Raw genomic sequence first — 21,802 nt, 5'->3', positions numbered from 1 at the left:
GCATTGCTCAACAGATACTGTCTTATAAGTACCGTGTGCTGACCAATCGCGCCACTGGAGCTCTTTGCAGCATTAATTGGTTATGCTAGATGTGGATTTTATTCAATACAATCAGTACAGTCATAAGAATTGAAAAAGAAAATAATTTTTGGTGATGAATGATGAGCAACAAAGGAACATGCATGCCAGATGGCACTTGAATAAGCTGTCCACGGTGATAGAAAAGGTTTAAAAAAACAACAACAACAACAATGTTATCATAATTAATGTCATATTTTAGCTTCTGTGGTCACTTTTTACAAGCTAAACACTGCAAGACTGTTTTACAGTTGAAGCAAGGATAAAATATCAACTCTACTGATGAGACACTTGCTGTAATGACTTCCAACTCAGACGGGACTTAAACCCACAACCACTGGCTTAGGAGAACAGTGCCTTATCCATTATGCCAGTGGTGCTTACTGATGTCCTTATTTAAGACTGTTAGGTTTTTAATAGTCAATTATTTATTTTTGAAAAAAAGTGAAGCTGTTTACTGTGTTCTTTGCATTACCACGTCCAGTAAGAAATGTGCTGGTACTATCCAGAGCTGTCAGTATGGATTATCATGCTATATTGCAGAAAATCAATTTGATGCAACTGCTTTACCAACAGTATGTTAATCTTTTCCATTGCTGTTTTGTTGGCTGACTGAAGGAAGATATGCAGTGCATTTGAACCAAAGCAGATGTGTGCTGACAACTTAAATGCACAATCATGTTTGTGTTTTTTCTTTCTTTCTTTCATCCTTTGTAATATCATATTAAATATTAAGGTAGCAGTTTATAATCAATGACTAATGACATAAGAAAAGGAAAAAAAACAGTGTACAAAGATACTCCAGGTGAGGCTTGAACTCACAACCTCGGCATTGCTCAACAGATACTGTCTTATAAGTACTGCATGCTGACCAATTGCGCCACTGGAGCACTTTGCAGCATTAATTGGTTATGCTAGATGTGGATTTTATTCAATACAATCAGTACAGTCATAAGAATTGAAAAAGAAAATCATTTTTGGTGATGAATGATGAGCAACAAAGGAACATGCATGCCAGATGGCACTTGAATAAGCTGTCCACAGTGATAGAAAAGGTTTAAAAAACAACAACAACAACAACAACAACAACAATGTTATCATAATTAATGTCATATTTTAGCTTCTGTGGTCATTTTTTACAAGCTAAACACTGCAAGACTGTTTTACAGTTGAAGCAAGGATAAAATATCAACTCTAGTGATGAGACACTTGCTGTAATGACTTCCAACTCAGACCAGACTTAAACCCACAACCATTAGCTTAGGAGAACAGTGCCTTATCCATTATGCCAGTGGTGCTTACTGATGTCCTTATTTAAGACTGATAGGGTTTTAATAGTCAATTATTTATTTTTGAAAAAAAGTGAAGCTGTTTACTGTGTTCTTTGCATTACCAAGTCCAGCAAGAAATGAGCTGGTACTATCCAGAGCTGTCAGTATGGATTATCATGCTATATTGCAGAAAATCAATTTGATGCAACTGCTTTACCAACAGTATGTTAATCTTTTCCATTGCTGTTTTGTTGGCTGACTGAAGGAAGATATGCAGTGCATTTGAACCAAAGCAGATGTGTGCTGACAACTTAAATGCACAATCATGTTTGTGTTTTTTCTTTCTTTCTTCCATCCTTTGTAATATCATATTAAATATTAAGGTAGCAGTTTATAATCAATGACTAATGACATAAAAAAAAGGAAAAAAAACATTATACAAAACTGCTCCAGGTGAGGCTTGAACTCACAACCTCAGCATTGCTCAACAGATACTGTCTTATAAATACAGCGCGCTGACCAATTGAGCCACTGGAGCACTTTGCAGCATTAATTGGTTATGCTAGATGTGGATTTTATTCAATGCAATCAGTACAGTCATAAGAATTGAAAAAGAAAATAATTTGTGGTGATGAATGATGAGCAACAAAGGAACATGCATGCCAGATGGTACTTAAATAAGCTGTCCACGGTGATAGAAAATGTTTAAAAAAAACAACAACAATGTTATCATAATAAATGTCATATTTTAGCTTCTGTGGTCATTTTTTGCAAGCTAAACACTGCAAGACTGTTTTACAGTCGAAGTAAGGATAAAATATCAACTCTAGTGATGAGACACTTGCTGTAATGACTTCCACCCCATATGGAACTTGGACCCCCTGTCTTAGGAGGGCAGTGACATATCCATTATGCCAGTGGTGCTAACTGATGTTCTTATTTAAGACTGTTAGGTTTTTAATAGTCAATTATTTATTTTTGAGGAAAAAGTGAAGCTGTTTACTGTGTTCTTTGCATTACCAAGTCCAGCAAGAAATGTGCTGGTACTATCCAGAGCTGTCAGTATGGATTATCATGCTATATTGCAGAAAATCAATTTGATGCAACTGCTTTACCAACAGTATGTTATTCTTTTCCATTGCTGTTTTGTTGGCTGACTGAAGGAAGATATGCAGTGCATTTGAACCAAAGCAGATGTGTGCTGACAACTTAAATGCACAATCATGTTTGTGTGTTTTCTTTCTTTCTTCCATCCTTTGTAATATCATATTAAATATTAAGGCTACCAGTTTATAATCAATGACTAATGACATAAGAAAAGGAAAAAAAAACAGTATACAAAGATGCTCCAGGTGAGGCTTGAACTCACAACCTTGGCATTGCTCAACAGATACTGTCTTATAAGTACCGCGCGCTGACCAATTGCGCCACTGGAGCGCTTTGCAACATTGATAGGTTATGCTAGATGTGGATTTTATTCAATGCAATCAGTACAGTCATAAGAATTGAAAAAGAAAATCATTTTTGGTGATGAATGATGAGCAACAAAGGAACATGCATGCCAGATGGTACTTAAATAAGCTGTCCACGGTGATAGAAAAGGTTTAAAAAAAACAACAACAATGTTATCATAATAAATGTCATATTTTAGCTTCTGTGGTCATTTTTTGCAAGCTAAACACTGCAAGACTGTTTTACAGTCGAAGCAAGGATAAAATATCAACTCTATTGATGAGACACTTGCTGTAATGACTTCCACCCCATATGGAACTTGGACCCCCTGTCTTAGGAGGGCAGTGACTTATCCATTATGCCAGTGGTGCTTACTGATGTTCTTATTTAAGACTGTTAGGTTTTTAATAGTCAATTATTTATTTTTGAGGAAAAAGTGAAGCTGTTTACTGTGTTCTTTGCATTACCAAGTCCAGCAAGAAATATGCTGGTACTATCCAGAGCTGTCAGTATGGATTATCATGCTATATTGCAGAAAATCAATTTGATGCAACTGCTTTACCAACAGTATGTTAATTTTTCCATTGCTGTTTTGTTGGCTGACTGAAGGAAGATATGCAGTGCATTTGAACCAAAGCAGATGTGTGCTGACAACTTAAATGCACAATCATGTTTGTGTTTTTTCTTTCTTTCTTCCATCCTTTGTAATATCATATTAAACATTAAGGTAGCAGTTTATAATCAATGACTAATGACATAAAAAAAGAAAAAAAAAACATTATACAAAGCTGCTCCAGGTGAGGCTTGAACTCACAACCTCGGCATTGCTCAACGGATACTGTCTTATAAGTACCGCGCGCTGACCAATTGCGCCACTGGAGCGCTTTGCATCATTGATTGGTTATGCTAGATGTGGATTTTATTCAATGCAGTAAGTACAGTCATAAGAATTGAAAAACAAAATCATTTTTGGTGATGAATGATGAGCAACAAAGGAACATGCATGCCAGATGGTACTTAAATAAGCTGTCCACGGTGATAGAAAATGTTTAAAAAAAAAACAACAACAATGTTATCATAATAAATGTAATATTTTAGCTTCTGTGGTCATTTTTTGCAAGCTAAACACTGCAAGACTGTTTTACAGTCGAAGCAAGGATAAAATATCAACTCTAGTGATGAGACACTTGCTGTAATGACTTCCACCCCATATGGAACTTGGACCCCCTGTCTTAGGAGGGCAGTGACTTATCCATTATGCCAGTGGTGCTTACTGATGTTCTTATTTAAGACTGTTAGGTTTTTAATAGTCAATTATTAATTTTTGAGGAAAAAGTGAAGCTGTTTACTGTGTTCTTTGCATTACCAAGTCCAGCAAGAAATATGCTGGTACTATCCAGAGCTGTCAGTATGGATTATCATGCTATATTGCAGAAAATCAATTTGATGCAACTGCTTTACCAACAGTATGTTAATCTTTTCCATTGCTGTTTTGTTGGCTGACTGAAGGAAGATATGCAGTGCATTTGAACCAAAGTAGATGTGTGCTGACAACTTAAATGCACAATCATGTTTGTGTTTTTTCTTTCTTTCTTCCATCCTTTGTAATATCATATTAACTATTAAGGTAGCAGTTTATAATCAATGACTAATGACATAAGAAAAGGAAAAAAAAATAGTATACAAAGATGCTCCAGGTGAGGCTTGAACTCACAACCTTGGCATTGCTCAACAGATACTGTCTTATAAGTTTTGCTCGCTGACCAATTGCGCCACTGGAGCACTTTGTAGCATTAATTGGTTATGCTAGATGTGGATTTTATTCAATACAATCAGTACATTCATAAGAATTGAAAAAGAAAACAATTTTCGGTGATGAATGATGAGCAACAAAGGAACATGCATGCCAGATGGCACTTGAATAAGCTGTCCACGGTGATAGAAAAGGTTTAAAAAACAACAACAACAATGTTATCATAATAAATGTCATATTTTAGCTTCTGTGGTCATTTTTTACAAGCTAAACACTGCAAGACTGTTTTACAATTGAAGGAAGGATAAAATATCAACTCTAGTGATGAGACACTTGCTGTAATGACTTCCAACTCAGACGGGACTTAAACCCACAACCACTGGCTTAGGAGAACAGTGCCTTATCCATTATGCTAGTGGTGCTTACTGATGTCCTTATTTAAGACTGATAGGTTTTTAATAGTCAATTATTTATTTTTGAAAAAAAGTGAAGCTGTTTACTGTGTTCTTTGCATTACCAAGTCCAGCAAGAAATGTGCTGGTACTATCCAGAGCTGTCAGTATGGATTATCATGCTATATTGCAGAAAATCAATTTGATGCAACTGCTTTACCAACAGTATGTTAATCTTTTCCATTGCTGTTTTGTTGGCTGACTGAAGGAAGATATGCAGTGCATTTGAACCAAAGCAGATGTGTGCTGACAACTTAAATGCACAATCATGTTTGTGTGTTTTCTTTCTTTCTTCCATCCTTTGTAATATCATATTAAATATTAAGGCTACCAGTTTATAATCAATGACTAATGACATAAGAAAAGGAAAAAAAACAGTATACAAAGATGCTCCAGGTGAGGCTTGAACTCACAACCTCGGCATTGCTCAACAGATACTGTCTTATAAGTACCGTGCGCTGACCAATTGCGCCACTGGAGCGCTTTGCAACATTGATAGGTTATGCTAGATGTGGATTTTATTCAATGCAATCAGTACAGTCATAAGAATTGAAAAAGAAAATAATTTTTGGTGATGAATGATGAGCAACAAAGGAACATGCATGCCAGATGGCACTTGAATAAGCTGTCCACGGTGATAGAAAAGGTTTAAAAAACAACAACAACAATGTTATCATAATAAATGTCATATTTTAGCTTCTGTGGTCATTTTTTGCAAGCTAAACACTGCAAGACTGTTTTACAGTCGAAGCAAGGATAAAATATCAACTCTATTGATGAGACACTTGCTGTAATGACTTCCACCCCATATGGAACTTGGACCCCCTGTCTTAGGAGGGCAGTGACTTATCCATTATGCCAGTGGTGCTTACTGATGTTCTTATTTAAGACTGTTAGGTTTTTAATAGTCAATTATTTATTTTTGAGGAAAAAGTGAAGCTGTTTACTGTGTTCTTTGCATTACCAAGTCCAGCAAGAAATATGCTGGTACTATCCAGAGCTGTCAGTATGGATTATCATGCTATATTGCAGAAAATCAATTTGATGCAACTGCTTTACCAACAGTATGTTAATCTTTTCCATTGCTGTTTTGTTGGCTGACTGAAGGAAGATATGCAGTGCATTTGAACCAAAGCAGATGTGTGCTGACAACTTAAATGCACAATCATGTTTGTGTTTTTTCTTTCTTTCTTCCATCCTTTGTAATATCATATTAACTATTAAGGTAGCAGTTTATAATCAATGACTAATGACATAAGAAAAGAAAAAAAAAACAGTATACAATGATGCTCCAGGTGAGGCTTGAACTCACAACCTCGGCATTGCTCAACAGATACTGTCTTATAAGTACCGTGTGCTGACCAATCGCGCCACTGGAGCTCTTTGCAGCATTAATTGGTTATGCTAGATGTGGATTTTATTCAATACAATCAGTACAGTCATAAGAATTGAAAAAGAAAATAATTTTTGGTGATGAATGATGAGCAACAAAGGAACATGCATGCCAGATGGCACTTGAATAAGCTGTCCACGGTGATAGAAAAGGTTTAAAAAACAACAACAACAACAACAATGTTATCATAATTAATGTCATATTTTAGCTTCTGTGGTCACTTTTTACAAGCTAAACACTGCAAGACTGTTTTACAGTTGAAGCAAGGATAAAATATCAACTCTACTGATGAGACACTTGCTGTAATGACTTCCAACTCAGACGGGACTTAAACCCACAACCACTGGCTTAGGAGAACAGTGCCTTATCCATTATGCCAGTGGTGCTTACTGATGTCCTTATTTAAGACTGTTAGGTTTTTAATAGTCAATTATTTATTTTTGAAAAAAAGTGAAGCTGTTTACTGTGTTCTTTGCATTACCACGTCCAGTAAGAAATGTGCTGGTACTATCCAGAGCTGTCAGTATGGATTATCATGCTATATTGCAGAAAATCAATTTGATGCAACTGCTTTACCAACAGTATGTTAATCTTTTCCATTGCTGTTTTGTTGGCTGACTGAAGGAAGATATGCAGTGCATTTGAACCAAAGCAGATGTGTGCTGACAACTTAAATGCACAATCATGTTTGTGTTTTTTCTTTCTTTCTTTCATCCTTTGTAATATCATATTAAATATTAAGGTAGCAGTTTATAATCAATGACTAATGACATAAGAAAAGGAAAAAAAACAGTATACAAAGATACTCCAGGTGAGGCTTGAACTCACAACCTCGGCATTGCTCAACAGATACTGTCTTATAAGTACTGCATGCTGACCAATTGCGCCACTGGAGCACTTTGCAGCATTAATTGGTTATGCTAGATGTGGATTTTATTCAATACAATCAGTACAGTCATAAGAATTGAAAAAGAAAATCATTTTTGGTGATGAATGATGAGCAACAAAGGAACATGCATGCCAGATGGCACTTGAATAAGCTGTCCACAGTGATAGAAAAGGTTTAAAAAACAACAACAACAACAACAACAACAACAACAATGTTATCATAATTAATGTCATATTTTAGCTTCTGTGGTCATTTTTTACAAGCTAAACACTGCAAGACTGTTTTACAGTTGAAGCAAGGATAAAATATCAACTCTAGTGATGAGACACTTGCTGTAATGACTTCCAACTCAGACCAGACTTAAACCCACAACCATTAGCTTAGGAGAACAGTGCCTTATCCATTATGCCAGTGGTGCTTACTGATGTCCTTATTTAAGACTGATAGGGTTTTAATAGTCAATTATTTATTTTTGAAAAAAAGTGAAGCTGTTTACTGTGTTCTTTGCATTACCAAGTCCAGCAAGAAATGAGCTGGTACTATCCAGAGCTGTCAGTATGGATTATCATGCTATATTGCAGAAAATCAATTTGATGCAACTGCTTTACCAACAGTATGTTAATCTTTTCCATTGCTGTTTTGTTGGCTGACTGAAGGAAGATATGCAGTGCATTTGAACCAAAGCAGATGTGTGCTGACAACTTAAATGCACAATCATGTTTGTGTTTTTTCTTTCTTTCTTCCATCCTTTGTAATATCATATTAAATATTAAGGTAGCAGTTTATAATCAATGACTAATGACATAAAAAAAGGAAAAAAAACATTATACAAAACTGCTCCAGGTGAGGCTTGAACTCACAACCTCGGCATTGCTCAACAGATACTGTCTTATAAATACAGCGCGCTGACCAATTGAGCCACTGGAGCACTTTGCAGCATTAATTGGTTATGCTAGATGTGGATTTTATTCAATGCAATCAGTACAGTCATAAGAATTGAAAAAGAAAATAATTTGTGGTGATGAATGATGAGCAACAAAGGAACATGCATGCCAGATGGTACTTAAATAAGCTGTCCACGGTGATAGAAAATGTTTAAAAAAAACAACAACAATGTTATCATAATAAATGTCATATTTTAGCTTCTGTGGTCATTTTTTGCAAGCTAAACACTGCAAGACTGTTTTACAGTCGAAGTAAGGATAAAATATCAACTCTAGTGATGAGACACTTGCTGTAATGACTTCCACCCCATATGGAACTTGGACCCCCTGTCTTAGGAGGGCAGTGACATATCCATTATGCCAGTGGTGCTAACTGATGTTCTTATTTAAGACTGTTAGGTTTTTAATAGTCAATTATTTATTTTTGAGGAAAAAGTGAAGCTGTTTACTGTGTTCTTTGCATTACCAAGTCCAGCAAGAAATGTGCTGGTACTATCCAGAGCTGTCAGTATGGATTATCATGCTATATTGCAGAAAATCAATTTGATGCAACTGCTTTACCAACAGTATGTTATTCTTTTCCATTGCTGTTTTGTTGGCTGACTGAAGGAAGATATGCAGTGCATTTGAACCAAAGCAGATGTGTGCTGACAACTTAAATGCACAATCATGTTTGTGTGTTTTCTTTCTTTCTTCCATCCTTTGTAATATCATATTAAATATTAAGGCTACCAGTTTATAATCAATGACTAATGACATAAGAAAAGGAAAAAAAACAGTATACAATGATGCTCCAGGTGAGGCTTGAACTCACAACCTTGGCATTGCTCAACAGATACTGTCTTATAAGTACCGCGCGCTGACCAATTGCGCCACTGGAGCGCTTTGCAACATTGATAGGTTATGCTAGATGTGGATTTTATTCAATGCAATCAGTACAGTCATAAGAATTGAAAAAGAAAATCATTTTTGGTGATGAATGATGAGCAACAAAGGAACATGCATGCCAGATGGTACTTAAATAAGCTGTCCACGGTGATAGAAAAGGTTTAAAAAAAACAACAACAATGTTATCATAATAAATGTCATATTTTAGCTTCTGTGGTCATTTTTTGCAAGCTAAACACTGCAAGACTGTTTTACAGTCGAAGCAAGGATAAAATATCAACTCTATTGATGAGACACTTGCTGTAATGACTTCCACCCCATATGGAACTTGGACCCCCTGTCTTAGGAGGGCAGTGACTTATCCATTATGCCAGTGGTGCTTACTGATGTTCTTATTTAAGACTGTTAGGTTTTTAATAGTCAATTATTTATTTTTGAGGAAAAAGTGAAGCTGTTTACTGTGTTCTTTGCATTACCAAGTCCAGCAAGAAATATGCTGGTACTATCCAGAGCTGTCAGTATGGATTATCATGCTATATTGCAGAAAATCAATTTGATGCAACTGCTTTACCAACAGTATGTTAATTTTTCCATTGCTGTTTTGTTGGCTGACTGAAGGAAGATATGCAGTGCATTTGAACCAAAGCAGATGTGTGCTGACAACTTAAATGCACAATCATGTTTGTGTTTTTTCTTTCTTTCTTCCATCCTTTGTAATATCATATTAAACATTAAGGTAGCAGTTTATAATCAATGACTAATGACATAAAAAAAGAAAAAAAAAACATTATACAAAGCTGCTCCAGGTGAGGCTTGAACTCACAACCTCGGCATTGCTCAACGGATACTGTCTTATAAGTACCGCGCGCTGACCAATTGCGCCACTGGAGCGCTTTGCATCATTGATTGGTTATGCTAGATGTGGATTTTATTCAATGCAGTAAGTACAGTCATAAGAATTGAAAAACAAAATCATTTTTGGTGATGAATGATGAGCAACAAAGGAACATGCATGCCAGATGGTACTTAAATAAGCTGTCCACGGTGATAGAAAATGTTTAAAAAAAAAACAACAACAATGTTATCATAATAAATGTAATATTTTAGCTTCTGTGGTCATTTTTTGCAAGCTAAACACTGCAAGACTGTTTTACAGTCGAAGCAAGGATAAAATATCAACTCTAGTGATGAGACACTTGCTGTAATGACTTCCACCCCATATGGAACTTGGACCCCCTGTCTTAGGAGGGCAGTGACTTATCCATTATGCCAGTGGTGCTTACTGATGTTCTTATTTAAGACTGTTAGGTTTTTAATAGTCAATTATTAATTTTTGAGGAAAAAGTGAAGCTGTTTACTGTGTTCTTTGCATTACCAAGTCCAGCAAGAAATATGCTGGTACTATCCAGAGCTGTCAGTATGGATTATCATGCTATATTGCAGAAAATCAATTTGATGCAACTGCTTTACCAACAGTATGTTAATCTTTTCCATTGCTGTTTTGTTGGCTGACTGAAGGAAGATATGCAGTGCATTTGAACCAAAGTAGATGTGTGCTGACAACTTAAATGCACAATCATGTTTGTGTTTTTTCTTTCTTTCTTCCATCCTTTGTAATATCATATTAACTATTAAGGTAGCAGTTTATAATCAATGACTAATGACATAAGAAAAGGAAAAAAAAATAGTATACAAAGATGCTCCAGGTGAGGCTTGAACTCACAACCTTGGCATTGCTCAACAGATACTGTCTTATAAGTTTTGCTCGCTGACCAATTGCGCCACTGGAGCACTTTGTAGCATTAATTGGTTATGCTAGATGTGGATTTTATTCAATACAATCAGTACATTCATAAGAATTGAAAAAGAAAACAATTTTCGGTGATGAATGATGAGCAACAAAGGAACATGCATGCCAGATGGCACTTGAATAAGCTGTCCACGGTGATAGAAAAGGTTTAAAAAACAACAACAACAATGTTATCATAATAAATGTCATATTTTAGCTTCTGTGGTCATTTTTTACAAGCTAAACACTGCAAGACTGTTTTACAATTGAAGGAAGGATAAAATATCAACTCTAGTGATGAGACACTTGCTGTAATGACTTCCAACTCAGACGGGACTTAAACCCACAACCACTGGCTTAGGAGAACAGTGCCTTATCCATTATGCTAGTGGTGCTTACTGATGTCCTTATTTAAGACTGATAGGTTTTTAATAGTCAATTATTTATTTTTGAAAAAAAGTGAAGCTGTTTACTGTGTTCTTTGCATTACCAAGTCCAGCAAGAAATGTGCTGGTACTATCCAGAGCTGTCAGTATGGATTATCATGCTATATTGCAGAAAATCAATTTGATGCAACTGCTTTACCAACAGTATGTTAATCTTTTCCATTGCTGTTTTGTTGGCTGACTGAAGGAAGATATGCAGTGCATTTGAACCAAAGCAGATGTGTGCTGACAACTTAAATGCACAATCATGTTTGTGTGTTTTCTTTCTTTCTTCCATCCTTTGTAATATCATATTAAATATTAAGGCTACCAGTTTATAATCAATGACTAATGACATAAGAAAAGGAAAAAAAACAGTATACAAAGATGCTCCAGGTGAGGCTTGAACTCACAACCTCGGCATTGCTCAACAGATACTGTCTTATAAGTACCGTGCGCTGACCAATTGCGCCACTGGAGCGCTTTGCAACATTGATAGGTTATGCTAGATGTGGATTTTATTCAATGCAATCAGTACAGTCATAAGAATTGAAAAAGAAAATAATTTTTGGTGATGAATGATGAGCAACAAAGGAACATGCATGCCAGATGGCACTTGAATAAGCTGTCCACGGTGATAGAAAAGGTTTAAAAAACAACAACAACAATGTTATCATAATAAATGTCATATTTTAGCTTCTGTGGTCATTTTTTGCAAGCTAAACACTGCAAGACTGTTTTACAGTCGAAGCAAGGATAAAATATCAACTCTATTGATGAGACACTTGCTGTAATGACTTCCACCCCATATGGAACTTGGACCCCCTGTCTTAGGAGGGCAGTGACTTATCCATTATGCCAGTGGTGCTTACTGATGTTCTTATTTAAGACTGTTAGGTTTTTAATAGTCAATTATTTATTTTTGAGGAAAAAGTGAAGCTGTTTACTGTGTTCTTTGCATTACCAAGTCCAGCAAGAAATATGCTGGTACTATCCAGAGCTGTCAGTATGGATTATCATGCTATATTGCAGAAAATCAATTTGATGCAACTGCTTTACCAACAGTATGTTAATCTTTTCCATTGCTGTTTTGTTGGCTGACTGAAGGAAGATATGCAGTGCATTTGAACCAAAGCAGATGTGTGCTGACAACTTAAATGCACAATCATGTTTGTGTTTTTTCTTTCTTTCTTCCATCCTTTGTAATATCATATTAACTATTAAGGTAGCAGTTTATAATCAATGACTAATGACATAAGAAAAGGAAAAAAAAAACAGTATACAAAGATGCTCCAGGTGAGGCTTGAACTCACAACTTTGGCATTGCTCAACAGATACTGTCTTATAAGTTTTGCGCGCTGACCAATTGCGCCACTGGAGCACTTTGCAGCATTAATTGGTTATGCTAGATGTGGATTTTATTCAATACAATCAGTACATTCATAAGAATTGAAAAAGAAAATCATTTTCGGTGATGAATGATGAGCAACAAAGGAACATGCATGCCAGATGGCACTTGAATAAGCTGTCCACGGTGATAGAAAAGGTTTAAAAAACAACAACAACAATGTTATCATAATAAATGTCATATTTTAGCTTCTGTGGTCATTTTTTACAAGCTAAACACTGCAAGACTGTTTTACAATTGAAGGAAGGATAAAATATCAACTCTAGTGATGAGACACTTGCTGTAATGACTTCCAACTCAGACGGGACTTAAACCCACAACCACTGGCTTAGGAGAACAGTGCCTTATCCATTATGCCAGTGGTGCTTACTGATGTCCTTGTTTAAGACTGATAGGGTTTTAATTAGAGATGAGCGGGTTCGGTTTCTCTGAAACCGAACCCGCACGAACTTCATGTTTTTTTTACGGGTCCGAGCAGACTCGGATCCTCCCGCCTTGCTCGGTTAACCCGAGCGCGCCCCGAACGTCATCATGACGCTGTCGGATTCTCGCGAGACTCGGATTCTATATAAGGAGCCGCGCGTCGCCGCCATTTTCACACGTGCATTGAGATTGATAGGGAGAGGACGTGGCTGGCGTCCTCTCCATTAGAAATTAGATTAGAAGAGAGAGAGAGATTGTGCAGAGTCAGACAGAGTTTACCACAGTGACCAGTGCAGTTGTTGTTAGTTAACTTTTATTTATTTTAATATAATATATCCGTTCTCTGCTATATCCGTTCTCTGCCTGAAAAAAAACGATACACAGCAGCAGCCAGTCACACAGTGTGACTCAGTCTGTGTGCACTCAGCTCAGCCCAGTGTGCTGCACATCAATGTATAAAAGGCAAAGCTTATAATAATTGTGGGGGAGACTGGGGAGCACTGCAGGTTGTTATAGCAGGAGCCCCCAGGAGTACATAATATTATATTAATTTAAAATTAAACAGTGCACACTTTTGCTGCAGGAGTGCCACTGCCAGTGTGACTAGTGGTGACCAGTGCCTGACCACCAGTATAGTAGTATATTGTTGTATGTATTGTATACTATCTCTTTATCAACCAGTCTATATTAGCAGCAGACACAGTACAGTGCGGTAGTTCACGGCTGTGGCTACCTCTGTGTCGGCAGTCGGAACTCGGCAGGCAGTCCGTCCATCCATAATTGTATTACAATATATACCACCTAACCGTGGTATTTTTTTTTCTTTCTTTATACCGTCGTCATAGTGTCATACTAGTTGTTACGAGTATACTACTATCTCTTTATCAACCAGTGTACAGTGCGGTAGTTCACGGCTGTGGCTACCTCTGTGTCGGCAGTCGGCAGGCAGTCCGTCCATCCATAATTGTATTATTATTATAATATATACCACCTAACCGTGGTTTTTTTTTCATTCTTTATACCGTCATAGTGTCATACTAGTTGTTACGAGTATACTACTATCTCTTTATCAACCAGTGTACAGTGCGGTAGTTCACGGCTGTGGCTACCTCTGTGTCGGCAGTCGGCAGGCAGTCCGTCCATCCATAATTGTATTATTATTATAATATATACCACCTAACCGTGGTATTTTTTTTTCTTTCTTTATACCGTCGTCATAGTGTCATACTAGTTGTTACGAGTATACTACTATCTCTTTATCAACCAGTGTACAGTGCGGTAGTTCACGGCTGTGGCTACCTCTGTGTCGGCAGTCGGCAGGCAGTCCGTCCATCCATAATTGTATTATTATTATAATATATACCACCTAACCGTGGTTTTTTTTTCATTCTTTATACCGTCGTCATAGTGTCATACTAGTTGTTACGAGTATACTACTATCTCTTTATCAACCAGTGTACAGTGCGGTAGTTCACGGCTGTGGCTACCTCTGTGTCGGCAGTCGGCAGGCAGTCCGTCCATCCATAATTGTATTATTATTATAATATATACCACCTAACCGTGGTTTTTTTTTCATTCTTTATACCGTCGTCATAGTGTCATACTAGTTGTTACGAGTATACTACTATCTCTTTATCAACCAGTGTACAGTGCGGTAGTTCACGGCTGTGGCTACCTCTGTGTCGGCAGTCGGCAGGCAGTCCGTCCATCCATAATTGTATTATTATTATAATATATACCACCTAACCGTGGTTTTTTTTTCATTCTTTATACTGTCGTCATAGTGTCATACTAGTTGTTACGAGTATACTACTATCTCTTTATCAACCAGTGTACAGTGCGGTAGTTCACGGCTGTGGCTACCTCTGTGTCGGCAGTCGGCAGGCAGTCCGTCCATCCATAATTGTATTATTATTATAATATATACCACCTAACCGTGGTTTTTTTTTCATTCTTTATACCGTCGTCATAGTGTCATACTAGTTGTTACGAGTATACTACTATCTCTTTATCAACCAGTGTACAGTGCGGTAGTTCACGGCTGTGGCTACCTCTGTGTCGGAACTCGGCAGGCAGTCCGTCCATCCATAATTGTATTATATACCACCTAACCGTGGTTTTTTTATACCACCTAACCGTGGCAGTCCGTCCATAATTGTATACTAGTATCCAATCCATCCATCTCCATTGTTTACCTGAGGTGCCTTTTAGTTCTGCCTATAAAATATGGAGAACAAAAAAGTTGAGGTTCCAAAATTAGGGAAAGATCAAGATCCACTTCCACCTCGTGCTGAAGCTGCTGCCACTAGTCATGGCCGAGACGATGAAATGCCAGCAACGTCGTCTGCCAAGGCCGATGCCCAATGTCATAGTACAGAGCATGTCAAATCCAAAACACCAAATATCAGAAAAAAAAGGACTCCAAAACCTAAAATAAAATTGTCGGAGGAGAAGCGTAAACTTGCCAATATGCCATTTACCACACGGAGTGGCAAGGAACGGCTGAGGCCCTGGCCTATGTTCATGGCTAGTGGTTCAGCTTCACATGAGGATGGAAGCACTCAGCCTCTCGCTAGAAAAATGAAAAGACTCAAGCTGGCAAAAGCAGCACAGCAAAGAACTGTGCATTCTTCGAAATCCCAAATCCGAATTCCGAGCCCACCCGCTGGCGGTGATGCAGGGCAGTCTGGAGCGACTGCTGATGCTGACATCTGGTCCGGACTGAAGGACCTGACAACCATTACGGACATGTCGTCTACTGTCACTGCATATGATTCTCTCACCATTGATAGAATGGTGGAGGATTATATGAGTGACCGCATCCAAGTAGGCACGTCACACAGTCCGTACTTATACTGGCAGGAAAAAGAGGCAATTTGGAGGCCCTTGCACAAACTGGCTTTATTCTACCTAAGTTGCCCTCCCACAAGTGTGTACTCCGAAAGAGTGTTTAGTGCCGCCGCTCACCTTGTCAGCAATCGGCGTACGAGGTTACATCCAGAAAATGTGGAGAAGATGATGTTCATTAAAATGAATTATAATCAATTCCTCCGCGGAGACATTGACCAGCAGCAATTGCCTCCACAAAGTACACAGGGAGCTGACATGGTGGATTCCAGTGGGGACGAATTGATAATCTGTGAGGAGGGGGATGTACACGGTGATATATCGGAGGATGATGATGAGGTGGACATCTTGCCTCTGTAGAGCCAGTTTGTGCAAGGAGAGATTAATTGCTTCTTTTTTGGTGGGGGTCCAAACCAACCCGTCATTTCAGTCACAGTCGTGTGGCAGACCCTGTCACTGAAATGATGGGTTGGTTAAAGTGTGCATGTCCTGTTTTGTTTATACAACATAAGGGTGGGTGGGAAGGGCCCAAGGACAATTCCATCTTGCACCTCTTTTTTCTTTTATTTTTCTTTGCGTCATGTGCTGTTTGGGGAGGGTTTTTTGGAAGGGACATCCTGCGTGACACTGCAGTGCCACTCCTAGATGGGCCAGGTGTTTGTGTCGGCCACTAGGGTCGCTAATCTTACTCACACAGCTACCTCATTGCGCCTCTTTTTTTCTTTGCGTCATGTGCTGTTTGGGGAGGGTTTTTTGGAAGGGACATCCTGCGTGACACTGCAGTGCCACTCCTAGATGGGCCCGGTGTTTGTGTCGGCCACTAGGGTCGCTAATCTTACTCACACAGCTACCTCATTGCGCCTCTTTTTTTCTTTGCGTCATGTGCTGTTTGGGGAGGGTTTTTTGGAAGGGACATCCTGCGTGACACTGCAGTGCCACTCCTAGATGGGCCCGGTGTTTGTGTCGGCCACTAGGGTCGCTGAGCTTAGTCATCCAGCGACCTCGGTGCAAATTTTAGGACTAAAAATAATATTGTGAGGTGTAAGGTGTTCAGAATAGACTGAAAATGAGTGTTAATTATGGTTATTGAGGTTAATAATACTATGGGATCAAAATGACCCCCAAATTCAATGTTTTAAGATGTTTTTTAGGGTTTTTTGAAAAAACCACCCGAATCCAAAACACACCCGAATCCGACAAAAAAAATTCGGTGAGGTTTTGCCAAAACGCGGTCGAACCCAAAACACGGCCGCGGAACCGAACCCAAAACCAAAACACAAAACCCGAAAAATTTCAGGCGCTCATCTCTAGTTTTAATAGTCAATTATTTATTTATTTTTAAAAATTGAAGCTGTTTACTGTGTTCTTTGCATTACCAAGTCCAGCAAGAAATGTGCTGGTACTATCCAGAGCTGTCAGTATGGATTATCATGCTATATTGCAGAAAATCAATTTGATGCAACTGCTTTACCAACAGTATGTTAATCTTTTCCATTGCTGTTTTGTTGGCTGACTGAAGGAAGATATGCAGTGCATTTGAACCAAAGCAGATGTGTGCTGACAACTTAAATGCACTATCATGTTTGTGTTTTTTCTTTCTTTCTTCCATCCTTTGTAATATCATATTAAATATTAAGGTAGCAGTTTATAATCAATGACTAATGACATAAGAAAAGGAAAAAAAAAAACAGTATACAAATTAGAGATGTGCACTTGAAATTTTTCGGGTTTTGTGTTTTGGTTTTGGGTTCGTTTCCGCGGCCGTGTTTTGGGTTCGACCGCGTTTTGGCAAAACCTCACCGAATTTTTTTTGTCGGATTCGGGTGTGTTTTGGATTCGGGTGTTTTTTTAAAAAAACACTAAAAAACAGCTTAAATCATAGAATTTGGGGGTCATTTTGATCCCAAAGTATTATTAACCTCAAAAACCATAATTTCCACTCATTTTCAGTCTATTCTGAATACCTCACACCTCACAATATTATTTTTAGTCCTAAAATTTGCACCTAGGTCGCTGGATGACTAAGCTAAGCGACCCTAGTGGCCGACACAAACACCGTGCCCATCTAGGAGTGGCACTGCAGTGTCACGCAGGATGGCCCTTCCAAAAAACACTCCCCAAACAGCACATGATGCAAAGAAAAAAAGAGGCGCAATGAGGTAGCTGTGTGAGTAAGATAAGCGACCCTAGTGGCCGACACAAACACCGTGCCCATCTAGGAGTGGCACTGCAGTGTCACGCAGGATGGCCCTTCCAAAAAACCCTCCCCAAACAGCACATGACGCAAAGAAAAAAAGAGGCGCAATGAGGTAGCTGTGTGAGTAAGATAAGCGACCCTAGTGGCCGACACAAACACCGGGCCCATCTAGGAGTGGCACTGCAGTGTCACGCAGGATGGCCCTTCCAAAAAACCCTCCCCAAACAGCACATGACGCAAAGAAAAAAAGAGGCGCAATGAGGTAGCTGTGTGAGTAAGATAAGCGACCCTAGTGGCCGACACAAACACCGGGCCCATCTAGGAGTGGCACTGCAGTGTCACGCAGGATGGCCCTTCCAAAAAACCCTCCCCAAACAGCACATGACGCAAAGAAAAAAAGAGGCGCAATGAGGTAGCTGTGTGAGTAAGATAAGCGACCCTAGTGGCCGACACAAACACCGGGCCCGTCTAGGAGTGGCACTGCAGTGTCACGCAGGATGGCCCTTCCAAAAAACACTCCCCAAACAGCACATGACGCAAAGAAAAAAAGAGGCGCAATGAGGTAGCTGTGTGAGTAAGATAAGCGACCCTAGTGGCCGACACAAACACCGGGCCCATCTAGGAGTGGCACTGCAGTGTCACGCAGGATGGCCCTTCCAAAAAACCCTCCCCAAACAGCACATGACGCAAAGAAAAAAAGAGGCGCAATGAGGTAGCTGTGTGAGTAAGATAAGCGACCCTAGTGGCCGACACAAACACCGGGCCCATCTAGGAGTGGCACTGCAGTGTCACGCAGGATGGCCCTTCCAAAAAACCCTCCCCAAACAGCACATGACGCAAAGAAAAAAAGAGGCGCAATGAGGTAGCTGTGTGAGTAAGATAAGTGACCCTAGTGGCCGACACAAACACCAGGCCCATCTAGGAGTGGCACTGCAGTGTCACGCAGGATGGCCCTTCCAAAAAACCCTCCCCAAACAGCACATGACGCAAAGAAAAAAAGAGGCGCAATGAGGTAGCTGTGTGAGTAAGATAAGCGACCCTAGTGGCCGACACAAACACCGGGCCCATCTAGGAGTGGCACTGCAGTGTCACGCAGGATGGCCCTTCCAAAAAACATTCCACAAACAGCACATGACGCAAAGAAAAATGAAAGAAAAAAGAGGTGCAAGATGGAATTGTCCTTGGGCCCTCCCACCCACCCTTATGTTGTATAAACAAGACATGCACACTTTAACCAACCCATCATTTCAGTGACAGGGTCTGCCACATGACTGTGACTGAAATGACGGGTTGGTTTGGACCCCCACCAAAAAAGAAGCAATTAATCTCTCCTTGCACAAACTGGCTCTACAGAGGCAAGATGTCCACCTCATCATCATCCTCCGATATATCACCGTGTACATCCCCCTCCTCACAGATTATCAATTCGTCCCCACTGGAATCCACCATCTCAGCTCCCTGTGTACTTTGTGGAGGCAATTGCTGCTGGTCAATGTCTCCACGGAGGAATTGATTATAATTCATTTTAATGAACATCATCTTCTCCACATTTTCTGGATGTAACCTCGTATGCCGATTGCTGACAAGGTGAGCGGCGGCACTAAACACTCTTTCGGAGTACACACTTGTGGGTGGGCAACTTAGGTAGAATAAAGCCAGTTTGTGCAAGGGCCTCCAAATTGCCTCTTTTTCCTGCCAGTATAAGTACGGACTGTGTGACGTGCCTACTTGGATGCGGTCACTCATATAATCCTCCACCATTCTTTCAATGGTGAGAGAATCATATGCAGTGACAGTAGACGACATGTCCGTAATCGTTGTCAGGTCCTTCAGTCCGGACCAGATGTCAGCATCAGCAGTCGCTCCAGACTGCCCTGCATCACCGCCAGCGGGTGGGCTCGGAATTCTGAGCCTTTTCCTCGCACCCCCAGTTGCGGGAGAATGTGAAGGAGGAGATGTTGACAGGTCGCGTTCCGCTTGACTTGACAATTTTGTCACCAGCAGGTCTTTGAACCCCAGCAGACTTGTGTCTGCCGGAAAGAGAGAGCCAAGGTAGGCTTTAAATCTAGGATCGAGCACGGTGGCCAAAATGTAGTGCTCTGATTTCAACAGATTGACCACCCGTGAATCCTTGTTAAGCGAATTAAGGGCTCCATCCACAAGTCCCACATGCCTAGCGGAATCGCTCCGTGTTAGCTCCTCTTTCAATGTCTCCAGCTTCTTCTGCAAAAGCCTGATGAGGGGAATGACCTGACTCAGGCTGGCAGTGTCTGAACTGACTTCACGTGTGGCAAGTTCAAAGGGCATCAGAACCTTGCACAACGTTGAAATCATTCTCTTCTGCGCTTGAGACAGGTGCATTCCACCTCCTATATCGTGCTCAATTGTATAGGCTTGAATGGCCTTTTGCTGCTCCTCCAACCTCTGAAGTATATAGAGGGTTGAATTCCACCTCGTTACCACTTCTTGCTTCAGATGATGGCAGGGCAGGTTCAGTAGTTTTTGGTGGTGCTCCAGTCTTCTGTACGTGGTGCCTGTACGCCGAAAGTGTCCCGCAATTCTTCTGGCCACCGACAGCATCTCTTGCACGCCCCTGTCGTTTTTTAAAAAATTCTGCACCACCAAATTCAAGGTATGTGCAAAACATGGGACGTGCTGGAATTTGCCCATATTTAATGCACACACAATATTGCTGGCGTTGTCCGATGCCACAAATCCACAGGAGAGTCCAATTGGGGTAAGCCATTCCGCGATGATCTTCCTCAGTTGCCGTAAGAGGTTTTCAGCTGTGTGCGTATTCTGGAAAGCGGTGATACAAAGCGTAGCCTGCCTAGGAAAGAGTTGGCGTTTGCGAGATGCTGCTACTGGTGCCGCCGCTGCTGTTCTTGCGGCGGGAGTCCATACATCTACCCAGTGGGCTGTCACAGTCATATAGTCCTGACCCTGCCCTGCTCCACTTGTCCACATGTCCGTGGTTAAGTGGACATTGGGTACAACTGCATTTTTTAGGACACTGGTGAGTCTTTTTCTGACGTCCGTGTACATTCTCGGTATCGCCTGCCTAGAGAAGTGGAACCTAGATGGTATTTGGTAACGGGGGCACACTGCCTCAATAAATTGTCTAGTTCCCTGTGAACTAACGGCGGATACCGGACGCACGTCTAACACCAACATAGTTGTCAAGGCCTCAGTTATCCGCTTTGCAGCAGGATGACTGCTGTGATATTTCATCTTCCTCGCAAAGGACTGTTGGACAGTCAATTGCTTACTGGAAGTAGTACAAGTGGGCTTACGACTTCCCCTCTGGGATGACCATCGACTCCCAGCAGCAACAACAGCAGCGCCAGCAGCAGTAGGCATTACACTCAAGGATGCATCGGAGGAATCCCAGGCAGGAGAGGACTCGTCAGAATTGCCAGTGACATGGCCTGCAGGACTATTGGCATTCCTGGGTAAGGAGGAAATTGACACTGAGGGAGTTGGTGGGGTGGTTTGCGTGAGCTTGGTTACAAGAGGAAGGGATTTACTGGTCAGTGGACTGTTTCCGCTGTCACCCAAAGTTTTTGAACTTGTCACTGACTTATTATGAATGC

General features: G+C 40.1%; 6 non-coding genes across 6 annotated transcripts; all 6 read right to left on the bottom strand.

Annotated features, from left to right (window-relative positions):
* Nucleotides 1-2,693: 2,693 nt before the first annotated feature.
* On the bottom strand, nucleotides 2,694-2,786 carry TRNAI-UAU (transfer RNA isoleucine (anticodon UAU)). Its single transcript is given in 2 exon segments — nucleotides 2,694-2,729; nucleotides 2,749-2,786. It is a non-coding gene; the product is annotated as a tRNA-Ile (tRNA).
* Nucleotides 2,787-3,590: 804 nt separating this feature from the next.
* Nucleotides 3,591-3,683, bottom strand: TRNAI-UAU (transfer RNA isoleucine (anticodon UAU)). Its single transcript is given in 2 exon segments — nucleotides 3,591-3,626; nucleotides 3,646-3,683. It is a non-coding gene; the product is annotated as a tRNA-Ile (tRNA).
* Nucleotides 3,684-5,394: 1,711 nt separating this feature from the next.
* On the bottom strand, nucleotides 5,395-5,487 carry TRNAI-UAU (transfer RNA isoleucine (anticodon UAU)). The gene is given in 2 exon segments: nucleotides 5,395-5,430; nucleotides 5,450-5,487. It is a non-coding gene; the product is annotated as a tRNA-Ile (tRNA).
* A 3,534-nt stretch (nucleotides 5,488-9,021) lies between these two features.
* TRNAI-UAU (transfer RNA isoleucine (anticodon UAU)) lies at nucleotides 9,022-9,114 on the bottom strand. The gene is given in 2 exon segments: nucleotides 9,022-9,057; nucleotides 9,077-9,114. It is a non-coding gene; the product is annotated as a tRNA-Ile (tRNA).
* Nucleotides 9,115-9,918: 804 nt separating this feature from the next.
* TRNAI-UAU (transfer RNA isoleucine (anticodon UAU)) lies at nucleotides 9,919-10,011 on the bottom strand. The gene is given in 2 exon segments: nucleotides 9,919-9,954; nucleotides 9,974-10,011. It is a non-coding gene; the product is annotated as a tRNA-Ile (tRNA).
* Nucleotides 10,012-11,722: 1,711 nt separating this feature from the next.
* TRNAI-UAU (transfer RNA isoleucine (anticodon UAU)) lies at nucleotides 11,723-11,815 on the bottom strand. Its single transcript is given in 2 exon segments — nucleotides 11,723-11,758; nucleotides 11,778-11,815. It is a non-coding gene; the product is annotated as a tRNA-Ile (tRNA).
* Between the last annotated feature and the right edge of the window lie 9,987 nt (nucleotides 11,816-21,802).

Source organism: Pseudophryne corroboree, chromosome 4 (genome assembly GCF_028390025.1).
Source record: "Pseudophryne corroboree isolate aPseCor3 chromosome 4, aPseCor3.hap2, whole genome shotgun sequence".
In the NCBI taxonomy this organism is placed as follows: Eukaryota; Metazoa; Chordata; class Amphibia; order Anura; family Myobatrachidae; genus Pseudophryne; species Pseudophryne corroboree.
Note: the sequence above shows the minus strand (reverse complement) of the source record. Positions and strands in the feature narration are given on the sequence as shown.